Below are 14780 nucleotides of genomic sequence, written 5' to 3'. Positions count from 1 at the left end.
TTGTATTTTTAGTAGAGACGGGGTTTCACTGTGTTAGCCAGGATGGTCTTAATCTCCTGACCTCGTGATCCGCCCGCCTCGGCCTCCCAAAGTGCTGGGATTATAGGCGTAAGCCACCGCGCCCGGCCATAAAAGTACTTTTAAGTCCTTTTAAAAGTAAAGTCCTTCTGGGACTTTAATGGACTGTCTGGTAATGGATGTTCTGGTAATGAACTGTTCCCTTACTCACTGAATTCAGAACCATAAACACATTCTAATCTAATAAAAGATTTTAAAAAATTACAATCTCAACTACTCAGAATAATATCCACAGTTTTGAATTTATCGAGTAATAAAGAGTCCATTTGCTATAAACCTGCATGGATTGCACTAGAAGACAAGAGACTTAGATTCTAATCTTGACTCTTCTACCAACAGATTGCATGACCTTGAACAAATAACATACTCTCTCTGAACCTTACTTTTGTTCTCCAAAGATGTAAGGCAAGAAGATTTCTCATGTCATCTCTTGGTCTGTAATCATAGGATTGATTAACCTCACCTAAGATGGCTGGTGTAATACTAAGATTTACTGCCAAGGTCAAAAGAGGAGGAATACTTCTGTATCAATTGCCTTTATTTATCAGGTGGGGTTGAGGAAAAACAGCACAAGGCAACATACACCTCCTAGGAAAATGTAGTATCTCCCTGTGCAATAATCTGCAAAATCAACCAGCTCCACACCTATGTGTTCAACAGTAGGCCAAACACTTTGTGGATGGCAGACATATTACGTATTAAAAGATCCCTGATCTTAAGGAATTTCCAAAGAAAGCACATGATAATAGATGATTTAAAACAAAAGTGTATTATAGAAGTTCTAAGTTCACAAGAGAAGAAATACCAAGGAGGCCTAGATTAGTAACCTCTGAGGAAGGGTATAGACTATCCCCTGGATCTCCCTATAACAACCATCATCACAATAATAATAGCAGCTAACATTCATTGAGCACTTGATATATATCATATATAAATGAAGTGCTTTTGTAAGCTACGTAACCCTAGAAATAAACACTACTATTGTGTCTTTTTAACCGATGGGGATCATGAGACTTAGAGGGAAACCTAACGTACCTAATAGTAAATGCAAACAATCTGACCCCAGAGTATTCCACACCACCTAATGGTCATGGGCTGCTTGCCTCACCCTCGAGATAAAGGTACAAGCCACAGTATCTGGCACACAGTTTAATGTTCCGTGAATGTTACTTAATGCCCTTCTCTATCCATCCCCCACTACCATTCACCCTCAACCCTCATCTCACATACATACCTCATCTTTTCCAACTCTAAACATTCTTCAAAATTCAGTTGAAGGTCCACACTACCTTCTTAGACCAATCAAACTTCTTTCTCCTTATTTCTAGCACTTACTTCTCAAAGCCTTCCAGGTGATCATGCACTGTCTTGTGATGTCACTGGCATGATTTAATGTCTTATGACATTAATGTTTCTTATGTCTTATGATATTATTAAGATGAACCTATATTATTATTCATCTTTTGCACTATTGAGCTTCTCATATAATTTAATTGTGTCAGTTAACTCCAAAATCCTTTGTGTTGTTCCTGGAGTCTTAGTAAAAAAAGGCATGAGGAAGCATTCACCAATGCAAGAGTTTGACTGTGAAGTTTTCATTTTTAGAAAAATGATCCAAGTCAGTCAAGCAAATGCAGCTAGCATGTCAAAGTTTGATTCTACCCTATTTAGAGAATATGTAGATATAGGCTCTTTCTGTTTGTGCCTAATTTTAGACATAAAGGTAATCTATGCATGTTTATAATACTTTATCTCATGCATATTCACTGAACTGAATTTATCTTCTTCTGAACTACTGAGAATACTATCTCTTCTTTGAAAATGAAAAACCTGGCCAGGCATGGTGGCTCACATCTGTAATCCCAGCACTTTGGGAGGCTGAGGCAGGTGGATCACCTGAGGTCAGGAGTTCAAGATCAGCCCGGTCAACTTGGTGAAACCCTGTCTCTACTAAAAATACAAAAAAATTCACCAGGCATGGTGGTACGTGCCTGTAATCCCAGTTACTCAGGAGGCTGAGGCAGGAGAATAGCTTGAACCAAGGAGGCAGAGGTTGCAGTGAGCCAAGATCATGCCACTGCACTCCAGCCTGGGCAACGGAGCGAGACACCATCTCAAAAAAAAAAAAAAGAAGAAGAAGAAGAAGAAAATGAAAAAGCTAACTCTTACAAAAACAAAAGGCAGCTTCGGTTCACAGATTTATTTTAATCTTATGAATTTATTACAAAATACTATATACATAGGGAAGAGTTAATAGAATATATATGTACAGTTTAAATAATAATAAAAGGTACATTCTGTACCCACTATCTACCTTAACAAATAAAACACGAAGTAGCATTAGTAAATCTTTTTACATCACCTAAATTTTAGTCTAAAGCAAATTAAGCCTGATACAGTAATACAACTTCAAGATAATAAAGGGTTTTTAAAGACTGAAAAGAGCCACCAAGTATTAAGAGATTATATATTGAGATTAGGAGGAGATTAGATAAATCTATTTCTAATAATGGTATCAAACACTATATATAAAAGACTTTTAAGTGGGAACTAATTTTTTTTCATTAAAGCATTGTTATGTAATGCAAACTTATGGCCTAAATTTTCTCGAATAGTTACAATTTTAGATATTCTATTTCCATAAACCAATGACTTTCTGGAAATTACCATATTTTGTTATTTAGGCTAATCTACATCTTCCAATCGACCTCTCCTACATGGAAATAACATAAAAATTCTCTGTGGGGCTATGTGACCTAAATGTTAGTTTGAGGAAATAAATCATCATAGATATAGCGTAAAAAAAGTATCAGGTCACAAGTTTAGGAGATCCTAACTCTAATCTCTATTGAGTTATTGGCTCTATAAGAGCCAAATCATGAATGAAATCCTATTCACGACTGCCACAAAAGGAATAAAATACCTAGGAAGACAACTAATGGGAAGTGAAGGGCCTCTTCAAGGAGAACTCCAAACTACTGCTCAAAGAAATCAGAGAGGACACAAACGAATGGAAAAATATTCCATTTTCATAGATAGGAAGAATCAATATGTAAAAATGGCCATACTGCCCAAAGCAATTTATAGATTCAATGCTATTCCCATTAAACTACCATTGACATTCTTCACAAAATTAGAAAAAAAAATTTAAAAATTCATATGAAACCCAAAAAGAGCCCAAATACCAAAGACAATCCTAAGCAAGAAGAATAAAGCTGGAGGAATCACACTACCCAACTTCAAATTACACTACAAGGCTACAGTAATCAAAACAGCACAGTACTGATACAAGAACAGACACATATACCAATGGAACGGAATAGAGAACCTGCTGGCGAGGTTGTGGAGAAAAAAAGAATGCTTTTACACTGTTAGTGGAAGTGTAAATTGTTCAACCACTGTGGAAGACAGTGTAGCAATTCTTCAAAGACCTAGAGGCAGAAATACCATTTGACCCAGCAATCCCATTACTGGGTATATACCCAAAGGAATATAAATCATTCTATTATAAAGATACATGCACATGTATATTCATTGCAGCACTATTCACAATAGCACAGACATGGAATCAACCTAAATGCCCATCAATAATAGACTTGATAAAGAAAAGGTAGTACATATACACCATTGAATACTATGCAGCCATAAAAAGGAACAAGATCATGTCCTTTGCAGGGACATTGATGGAGCTGGAAGCCATTATCCTCAGCGAACTAATGCAGGAACAGAAAACCAAATATCATATGTTCTCACTTATAAGTGGGAGCTGAATGATGAGAACACATGGATACATCGAGGGTAACAACACACACTAGGGCCTGTTGGAGAATGAGGGGTGGGAGGAGAGAGAGCATCAGGAAGAATAGCTAATCAATGCTGAGCCTAATACCTAGGTGATGGAATGATCTGTGCAGCAAACCACCATGGCACATGTTTACCTATGTAACAAACCTACACATCTTGCACATGTACCCCAGAACTTAAAATAAAACTTGGAAATAAAAAAAAGAAAATATATTCGAAAAAAAGAATTTTTGAGGAAAATATAAATGATGGAAGTTTATTCTGGAGAGACAGAAAAACTGAATGAACCAGTCACTTTAAAAGATATTGAGAAAGTTTTATTAACCCTTTAGGAAAGCTCATGGTTCAGAATTGTGCCATCTAATAAAAATATAATGCCTATCAGAAAAGAGAACAGCAAATATATAATTTTAAATTTTCTAATGGTAACACTAAAATTACAAAAAGGAACAGGTAAAATTAATTTTAATAATGTTTTAACACAACATATATAAAAGATTATCATTTCAACGTGCAATCAATATAAAAATTCATTTTGCAGCCAGGCATAGTGGCTCATGCCTGTAATCCCAGCACTTTGGGAGACTGAGACAGGAAGATCACTTGAGGTCAGGAGTTTGAGACCAGCCTGGCCAACATGGTGAAACCCCTTCTCTACAAAAAATACAAAAAAAAAAAAAAAAATTAGCTGCATGTGGTGGCACACCTGTAATCCCAGCTACTCAGGATGCTAAGGCAGGAGAATCGCTTGAACCCAGGAGGCAGAGGTTGCAGTGGGCAGAGATCGCATCACTGCACTTCAGACTGGGCAACAGAGCAAGACTCCATCTCAAAAATAAGAATAATAATAATAATTTTACCTTTTTTGGTACTTAGTCTTTAAAACTGTGTTTTGCATTAAAACATTGGAATTTAGTTGCTAAATTTTCATTCAAAATACTTCATGGATTTAAATTGTATGCAATTTATAAAAAGTAGATTCATATACCTAGACTGTTCCAAACACACTTAGAAGTTTTCCTAAACTGAAAAGAATATTTAAATGTAAATTTAATTTAATGAAAATAAAATTTTAAATTAAAAAATTATTGGCTCTGAGGTGAGCTCTAAACTTTCAATTAGCTAATACAGCAACACAACCAATATTAAGACTAATAGTGTCTATGAGGGAAAATTAAACTAGTATCATGGGAGAAGGTCAATTATTCCTGGTACTAACAATTGAAATACATTTCTCTAGTAAATCATCATGGAGATAATAGGAACACTGACAACATCTGCTAGGGTCCAAATGCTGATGTCCCCCCAGAATTCACATGTTGAAACCTAATATTCAAATGTGATAGCATTAAGAACTGGGGCCTTTGGGAAGTGATTAAGTCATGAGGGCTCCAATCTCATGAATGGGATTAGTATCCTTATAAAAGAGACTTGAGGGAATTCCCTTGCCCCTTCTACCATGTGAGGACACAGCAACAAGGCACTGTTGGTGCCTTGGTCTTGGACTTCTCAGCCTCCAGAACTGTGAGCAATAAATTTCTATTGTTTACAAATTACCCAGTAAGGTATTTTAAAGGGTATCATAGCAAGCCTGAACAGACTAAGATAACATCCTTCCTTACAGTAAGCATAGCAATGTGTTTCCATATATTTTTTACTATAACAAATATTCTGAAGACTTCAGACCAAAACACAAATTCACAGATACTAATTTATGCCCTCTGAAATAATGTTTTTGAGAAATGACTCAATACCTCCTCTGGGCACAAGTGCTATAACTCTATAAAGGTAAACACCTGGATTTCTAAAATGGAGAATGCTAAAGTAGTTCCATCCTGAGTTAAGAATTTCAGTTGTTCTGGGCAGGGCATGGTGGCTCACACCTATAATCCCAGCATTTTGGGAGGCTGAGGCAGCAGATCATTTGAGGTCAGGAATTCAAGACCAGCCTGACCAACATGGTGAAACCCCGTCTCTACTAAAAATACAAAAATTAGCCAGACATGGTAGTGCAGCCTGTAGTCCTAGCTACTCAGGAGGCTAACGTGGGAGGATCGCTTGAACCCGGAAGGTAGAGGTTACAGTGTGCCATGATTATACCACTGCACTCCAGCCTGGGCAACAAAGTGAGACTCCATCTAAAAAGAAAAAGAAAAATAAAATAAAATAAAATAAAATAAAATAAAATAATCCAGATGTTCTGGATTAACCTGTCTGTAACCAACACCTGCTGCTAGTCTGAGTATAAATACAATACACTGGAACTAAATTGTATTAAAACCCAATGAGATTTAGAACAAATCTATTTTTTCTCTTTCTTGCAGGTGCTCAGGGAAGTAAGGAAAAGTTTTATCTCTGGAATCGTGGTTGAAATGTGCTACAGAAATTTCAGAGTAAGTGCAGAATCTCATGTGGATGTGCATTTGTTGTGTGTGAATATAGTGAAAGTTCCACTTTAAAAAATACCAAAAAAAAAAAAAAAACCTAAGACTTTGCAGAGAAACCAAATTTGAAGTGATTATTTGCTTTATAGGTTATTTCTTCTAGACAACGTGTTTCATAACACTCCCTGATTACCAGACTGAGACAAAAGAAATTTAAAGTGAAACTATTAGGAACCATAATCCACTAACAATTGGTTAAAAAGGCAAAAAAGTATTAAAATTATTATGCAAATGTAGAGAAATTTAAGGATTATAGGTAAAAATGTGTGTTACATTCAAATGTGTATACAGTGAGGCATTTCTATCAAAGTCACCTCTAATCTTTCTTTCACTTGATGGTGTTTGGTTTTGTTTCCCCCACAGGATAAAGAAGAAAACCACTAGAGTTTCTCTGACCATCAGCTCCCCAACGAATGAAACCTCCAACAACAGATCAAGTTACTCTACCTTAGTTCAACCACTGTATATTAATCCCTAGAGGGTAAGTTCAGTTTTAAACCTTCTGAGAGGGTCCTAGTAATGGAGACATAGGCCCAAGAAAAAGGAGTCAATGCAATTTTCTTAAGAAGTATACATGGGCCAGGCGCGGTGGCTCACGCTTGTAATCCCAGCACTTTGGGAGGCCGAGGCGGACGGATCATGAGGTCAGGAGATCGAGACCACGGTGAAACCCCGTCTCTACTAAAAATACAAAAAATTAGCCGGGCGCGGTGGCGGGCGCCTGTAGTCCCAGCTACTCGGAGAGGCTGAGGCAGGAGAATGGCGTGAACCCGGGAGGCGGAGCTTGCAGTGAGCCGAGATCGCGCCACTGCACTCCAGCCTGGGCGACAGAGCGAGACTCTGTCTCAAAAAAAAAAAAAAAAGAAGTATACATGAAGAAAGCCTCTAGCTGCATGACCTCAAAAGAACAAGAAAGAAATCCATAGGTTTCAGAAATAACTCCATGGTAGCTCTATGGCTTGGCCCTTTGTTTGTGTGCCAGATGATAAGGGACAGTTGGTTTCTAGGAACTTGTTGCCATAAGAGAGTATTCCAACTATCCAAGGAATGAATTCCCTTTTAATTTAAAAAAAGCGGGGGAGGGAGATGTTTTGAAAACCTAAAAGATCTAAGAAAAGCAATTGTATGGAGGAAGAAAAAAATTTAGTAAAATTTAAAAGTTTTTTTAAACGTTTAATATATAGTATCTAAATACTTGCCAATATGCATTTCCCAAATATAATTGCCCAGTGTTGTATTTCTCCATCTCAGCTAATGGAATGCTGAAGGATAAAGAAGAAAGTGTAACACACTGGAGCAAACACCCAAACTGACACTGAAATTAGAAGCATCATGCTTTTCATAAAGGAAACTTAAGGTGTGGTCAGTAGCAGCTAGAACTGAGCCTGTTAGTTTCTGGCAACCATGGACCTGAGTTTCAGGGCTTTCACAGTATGAGTGACAGCATCATGTTCTCTTTTATTCCTTAAACCACATGCAGAGTCCCTGCAGCAGCCTGTCAGGATCCACTTGTGTAGTACCCTCTGTGTTTACCAAGGTAACCTCTCCATACTGCATGATGGAGTTTAGATTTTATAAATAAGTTGTAGATATTAGTGAAGCGGTGAGAAGAAAAAAGGGGGAAATCGGAAAGGATTTCAGAGATTATTATCACGTTATATATGAGAAAAAATGAGGCAGAAAAGGGGTGAAATGATTTGCTCAGTGTCACAGAGCAATACATGGTTTACCCTGTGCTCTTTAGACTTCTGCCCTGTGGCAGTCCTCCAGCTCTGGAGGGCAATGCTTAGACTGTCCCCTCCAAGGAGACTGCTTTGCCTGACCTCAAAATATAGTCAAATTCTCTTAACTAGCCATAAAATGCCGTTCTGAAGAAGTCAACAAGCTAAGTAGTAACTAAGTCCTGATTAGGTCACAGCCAGGAATCACTATCTTCCCTCTCACCCACTGGAAATAGCACAATTCAATCACCCAGGTCAAACCAAAACTAGGGCTGAGCCTTCTCTGGGCTCTCTCTCTCCCAATTACCAAACCTGGCAGAATTGGAATCAATGCCCATTGCTGGCTCAAAGTATGAAATGCAGGGCAGGGATTTAATCTGTACCAGATACAGGATGGGAGACAAACAAAACAATGTCATTAAGAGTAAGTGACATTGCTATTGATTCTGGAAGCTTGCTTTCAACAGATGCTGTCAGATACATGTCTGTTATTTCTACAAGTCTCTCCTACTGCATTCCTTCCCTATAAGATGCCCTGAGACCTCTGGGCATCAAGCCTGAGGGTTAGGCTGGTCCTTAGTCTCACCTGTAGAAAGACCTCAGATTCCCGCTCTCTGGTCTCACAGTCAAGTTATAATCTGAAATATCATTCTAGATTCCAGGGTACTCTGGGGTTGCAGGTAGAGGGAGGAGAAAGATCAGGATTTAAGGGGTAAATTTAACATAAATGCCATCCATTCATTTATACATTGTGATACTAAACTAGCTATAAACACTTTTTATATATCTGTATAACTCTTATTCCTTACAGGAAGTTTTCAGACCTTTGTGAAATGAACCTCAAAATCCCACACATTTTGCTAGCCCTATTTCATAGACAAAGAACCTGAGCTCCAGAGAGGTTAATAGTCTTTTCCAAGTTCCTATAACCAGCTTCAATCAGCCAGTGGCAGAGTTAACATTTTGGCCCAAGTTCCCTAATTCAGGGCTCTTAACAAATTACAATACAGTACTCACCTCGTTATCCAGTTTCACTTTCTGTGGTTTCAATAACCCACGGTCAACTGCGGTCTGAAAATAGATGAGTAGAGTATAATAAGATATTTTAAGAGAAAGAGAGAGAGAGAGAACACATTCACATAACTCTTATTACAGCATACTGGTATAATTGTTCTATTTTATTAGTTATTGTTGTTAATCTCTGTGACTAATTTATAAATTAAACTTTATCATAGGTGTGTACGTACAGGAAAAACACAGTGTACATAGGTTTCAGTACATCCATGGTCTCAGGCATCCACTGGGGGTCTTGGAATGTGTCCCCCGCAGATAAGGGGTGATTACTGTACTGCCCATGCTACTGTGACCAATAATAAAGACTAAATCTGTGACTAGATATGTACTCAACAAAACAGTCAAATATAACAACAGAAAGAGTGTTCAACCAATCTGTTTTTTAATTTGAATAAAATAGCTCTTGGTGAAGTGAAATAATAACTTTCTCATTAAATATAGTTCTGTGAAGACAAAAATAATTTACACCTGACTGTAAAGCACACTACAAAGCCCAACAGAATGCCCAACAGCGCCTTAAGATACAGTCAGCTGTCAATAATTATGATTTAAAAAAAGATGCATTCTTACTGCAAATGGCATTTCAAATCATTGTAGATGGTGTAACAGTTTCTTCCATCCTCTGAACTCTGTGTTTGTACTTCAGCATCTTCAAGACATCTCTACAACCAGAGGTCAGTCAGTCATGTTTGAATGCGGAATCCAGGCCACAGCCACAGCTCAAGTTCACTGGTACAGAGAGAACGTGCATATAGCCAACTCAGATGACTTTCGGATTCTGAGGCAAAGTATCATGATAAGCCTTTCAATTGTTTTTAATTCCAGTTAACCTTGAAGTCTACTTCCTGTTTTAAAGTTTAATTGCTAATTTTTTAAAGGCTTAAAGATTTGTGCTGTTAAACAATTATTATTTCAAATCAAAATGATTTCTCAATAACCAACAAAGAAAACTGTTTTGATGAGTAATTTTCATAGCTGTGAAAAGATTGGTTTATTGTCATAAATTAATCTTATTTTCATGAGATCTTGACATATAAACAAAAAGAAATATGAGAATAAACATATTAAAGGGTAAAACATAAAAAAACTGATGCATAACTTTTTACTTTATTGGGTAATTTTCCTACAAGATAATTAATTTGGAGAAAGGTAGTAAGTATAATGATCTATCTCATGCTAAACAATAAGTTTATACTTTATAAATGATTTCTCATTTAATCCTCACATAAACATTTTGAAATATGTGTTATTATCCTCATTGTTAAATAACTGAAATTAGAAATACAAAAAAATCTTGCTCAAGGACACAAGGCTAGTAAATGCTGTAGCCAGTGTTCAAATCCAAGATAGTTCTTATTCCAAATGAAGAAAATATACTCATTTAAATATTAATTCAAAATAACTAAATATTTACACATCATATATAGGAAAAAAATCTTTTTATTACACAAAGGATATTTCTGTTAAAATAACATTTATTGCATTGTTGAAAATAAAGTAATACAAATTTATAATAAACCTGGAAAATACACAACATGAAGAAAAAAATTAAAAATAGAGAAAACCATTATTAACCTTTCGTGTATTTTTCTACAGTAATACTACAGTATTTTTATAATGTAATATTCCATTTTATTTTAATCAGAGAAATTAGGAAAAAATGACTCTCTTCGGTGAAAAAGGCCATCTCAGTATTAGTGTGTTCAACAGTGGTTCATATTCAGAGAAGATATATTCATCTGGTCTAATCTTCACGTTAGGGATGAAGAAAGTCTGGGTAAGTAAAATAATTTTTACAAGGTCACAGAGCAATTTAGTGATAGAAGCAGAACCAAAATCAAGTTCTTGTACCCTGCCACTTATTCATTCCTTTATGCACCTTTTCTGAGTTTCTGAAGAATTTACTTACTGTCTGTGACTCCAGATTAGTCAATTTTGTATTTGTTTCCAGGTATCTCTCATATACGTATGGCCCCTTCTCCCAACTAAATTAATTATCATCACTTAAATTCTCTCTCTTTTTTCTTGTTTTATCTTTCAGAAGTTTATCATCCATTCCTGGTAAGTATAATTTTTTAAAATCTTGATAATTGATTAAATCAACATTTGCATTCAGAAGACATTGTCCCCTAAGTCACTCTTGCCTTCATGAGCTCTTTTGAGGCTCCCCTACACCAACTCTTGAACTGACACAACAGAAGAAACAAGATAGCTGGGATTTATCAGTGTTTTTATTCATATATTTATTCATTCAACATAGGTTTACTGAGTACAGACTAATGGTTAGTCTCTATTCTTGATATTAAGGAGACAGCAACGAACCAGACTGACAAGGTCCCTGCTCTCAAAGAATATGCATTCTTCCTGTAATCCCACTTGGTTTAGGATTTGTGACTCATGAACTTTATACAGAAGCAGTAAGGAGATGTCCTGACATCGAAAATCCAAGCTACTAACTGTCCAAGAAGTAGGCGTGGTGACCATCACACTGGCCATCTCTGTATTAACATGAGGTCTAAGCCTGATGGTAGTGATAATTTCTAGTTCAGTTCAGAATATGTTTCTATAGGATTAAAGCTACAGAAATCTAGAAATCAAGGAATAAAATGTAATCCCTGCTTTCAAGGATTTTATAGTCTAGTAGAGAAAACAGACACGTCTAAGAGGCAGTTGATAAGAACCATGATGGGATTGTTTTAGATTTTTTTTAATTTTATTGATAGATATTAGATGTACATATTTTCAAGGTATATGTGATAATATATTCATATAACCAAATCAGGGTAAATGAGATATGCATCACCTAAATTACTTTTCTTTACAGTAGAAACATTCAAATTATTCTCTTCTAGCTATTTTGAAATGTACAATTAATGGGGTTTTTGTTTTGTTTTTTTGAGATGGAGGCTGGCTCTGTCGCCCAGTCTGGAGTGCAGTGGCATGATCTCAGCTCACTACAATCTCTGCCTCCTGGGTTCAAACGATTCTCCTGCCTCAGCCTCCTGATTAGCTGAGATTACAGGTGCCCGCCACCACACCTGGCTAATTTTTGTAATTTTTTAGTAGAGACGAGGTTTCCTCATGCTGGCCAGGCTGGTCTCAAACTCCTGACCTCAGGTGATCTGCTGCCTTAGCCTCCCAAAGTGCTGGGATTACAGGCGTGAGCCACCGCACCCAGCCAATGGGGTTGTATTTTTAAGATTTATCTCTATGAGCCCACTGAGAAGAGAAAATACCTAATCAGATGGATTTTTTTTTTTTAATCTCAGGAATAATCTATTTATTCCTAGTACCTACTCCCCCCAGCATCCTCCCACACTGTATGTTTGTTAACTTGGGGCACCCAAATACGCTAATCAAGTTGAATTTCTTCTCTTTCCACAGGAAGTATGTACCTTGGTTATCACAGAAGCATTTCCTGAAGACTCTGGGGAGCTCAAGTGCATTGCAGAAAATGAGGCTGGCACTGCAGCTTCTGCCACAAAACTCTTAGTTTCCCCAGGTAATAACTCTTCAAAATCTCTTTGCTACAATTCAGCCCTGAGCCAAAAGGAAGAGTCTTTGTTTCCATCTGAACTCATGATTAATTATACTTTTCAGAGAAAGTAGTAGAGAAATCAGAGCGTCCTCCCAAGTTATCCATGAGCAAATTTTCTCCAAAACTGGCCTCCTCTCTCTGGAGCACCAAAAGCTACACAAAGGACACAAATCCAAACAATACTCCCATAAACTTTACGCCAATTACTCCTGAACCAGCCAGTCATAATGAACATGAGATCCAGTTTCCAAAGAAGGGTTTCTGTACCATCAGTGGAAATACTTTTGAGCTACAAGCACAATAGTAAAGGGAGAGAGACCCAACATTCATTCATTCAATAAATATTCCTGGTTCTGTAGATAGATCATGACAAACTCCAGTCCTCAGGGAGTTTGCATTCTGACATGAGTCACTTTGTGTCGGTCCTCCCTTGCCCTTCGGTATGTATTTCACCATGGCTGAAATATTAAGCCCTGTACTTAGATTCACATTTAAGGGTTTATTACACAGACTCATTGAAAAAAAAAATCAGGGCAGGCACGGTGACTCACGCCTGTAATCTTAGAACTTTGGGAAGCCAAGGCAGGTGGATCACTTGAGGTCAGGAGTTCAAGACCAGCCTGGCCAACATGGTGAAACCTCTTTACTAAAAATAAAAAATAAAAAAATTAGTTGGGCATGGTGATGTGCACCTGTAGTCCCAGCTATTTAGGAGACTGAGGCACCAGAATTGCTTGAACCAGAAGGTGCAGGTTGCAGTGAGCCAAGATCATGACACTGCACTCCAGCCTGAGCAACAGAGCGAGACTCTGTCTCCAAAAAAAAAAAAACAAAAAGGAAGGCCGGGCGCGGTGGCTCATGCTTGTAATCCCAGCACTTTGGGAGGCTGAGGCGGGTGGATCACGAGGTCAGGAGATCAAGACCACAGTGAAACCCTGTCTCTACTAAAAATACAAAAAATTAGCCGGGCGTGGTGGCGGGCGCCTGTAGTCCCAACTACTCGGAGAGGCTGAGGCAGGAGAATGGCGTGACCCCGGGAGGCGGAGCTTGCAGTGAGCCGAGATCGCGCCACTGCACTCCAGCTTGGGTGCCTGGGTGACAGAGCGAGACTCCGTCTCAAAAAAAAAAAAGGAAAAGAAAAATCAATGCTGAAATAACACAAGATTTTTAAGAAGTGGAATCTCTTCCCAAAATAGAATTCAGTGTCCTATCTCAATATAAAAATGTAAAACATTTTGTGATACAGGTTTCTTCTTTATCCATGAAGAAAAACAGACCTTAGAATAAAAACAGAACTGTCCTTATGTTTGGAAAACAAATGTAGAAATGTAAAGATAATTCAGTTAAGTGAATTTTCCCACCAGGTTATGTTTAAAACAACACAATCCATCACCATTTGCTACTTCTCCACCCCCCAACACAAACCTCAAATCAAAATATTGTTTAAAAAATAACCTAGGGGCTTGGCGTGGTGGCTCATGCCTGTAATTCCAGCACTTTGGGAGGCCGAGGCGGGCAGATCACCTGAGGTCAGGAGTTCAAGACCAGCCTGACCGACATGGTGAAACCCCGTCTCTACTAAAAATACAAAAATTATCTGGGCGTGGTGGCACATACCTGTAATCCCAGCTACTTGGGAGGCTAAGGGACGAGAATCGCTTGAACCCAAGAGGCAGAGGTTGCAGGGAGCCAAGATCACACTACTGCACTCCAGCCTGGGTGACAGAGTGTGCTAGGCTTGCCTTGGGAAGATGGCCAATACTGATTATCTATATTTTTCCTAAGTACCTGTGTTTAATAGAGAGCCTTTGGGAGGCTGAGGCGGGCGGATCACGAGGTCAGAAGTTTGAGAACAGCCTGACCAACATGGTGAAATCCTGTCTGTACTAAAAATACAAAAATTAGCCAAGCTGAGTGTGGTGGCACACGCCTGTAATCCCAGCTATTCAGGAGGCTGAGGCAGGAGAATCACTTGAACCCGGGAGGCAGAGGCTGCAGTGAGCTGAGATCACGCCACTGCACTCCAACCTGGGCAACAGAGCAAGACACTGCCTCAAACACAGACACACACACACACACACAAATAGTGAGCCTAGGTCAGGCACAGTGGCTTACACCCAT

The 14780-nt window shown here is 38.1% G+C and overlaps 1 protein-coding gene across 1 annotated transcript in view; it reads right to left on the bottom strand.

Annotated features, from left to right (window-relative positions):
- Positions 1-14780, bottom strand: part of KLHL3 (kelch like family member 3) — a 275134-nt gene that overhangs the window by 234774 nt on the left and 25580 nt on the right. Inside the window, exons 2-3 of the mRNA XM_063642807.1 lie at positions 9692-9850; positions 9065-9118 (exon numbers count right to left, since the gene is read on the bottom strand). The gene's annotated coding sequence lies outside the window, so the exon portion shown is untranslated. The remainder of the gene's footprint in view (positions 1-9064; positions 9119-9691; positions 9851-14780) is intronic.

This window comes from Symphalangus syndactylus, chromosome 7, assembly GCF_028878055.3.
Source record: "Symphalangus syndactylus isolate Jambi chromosome 7, NHGRI_mSymSyn1-v2.1_pri, whole genome shotgun sequence".
Lineage (NCBI taxonomy): Eukaryota > Metazoa > Chordata > Mammalia > Primates > Hylobatidae > Symphalangus > Symphalangus syndactylus.
This window is presented reverse-complemented; position numbering and strand designations above follow the sequence as displayed.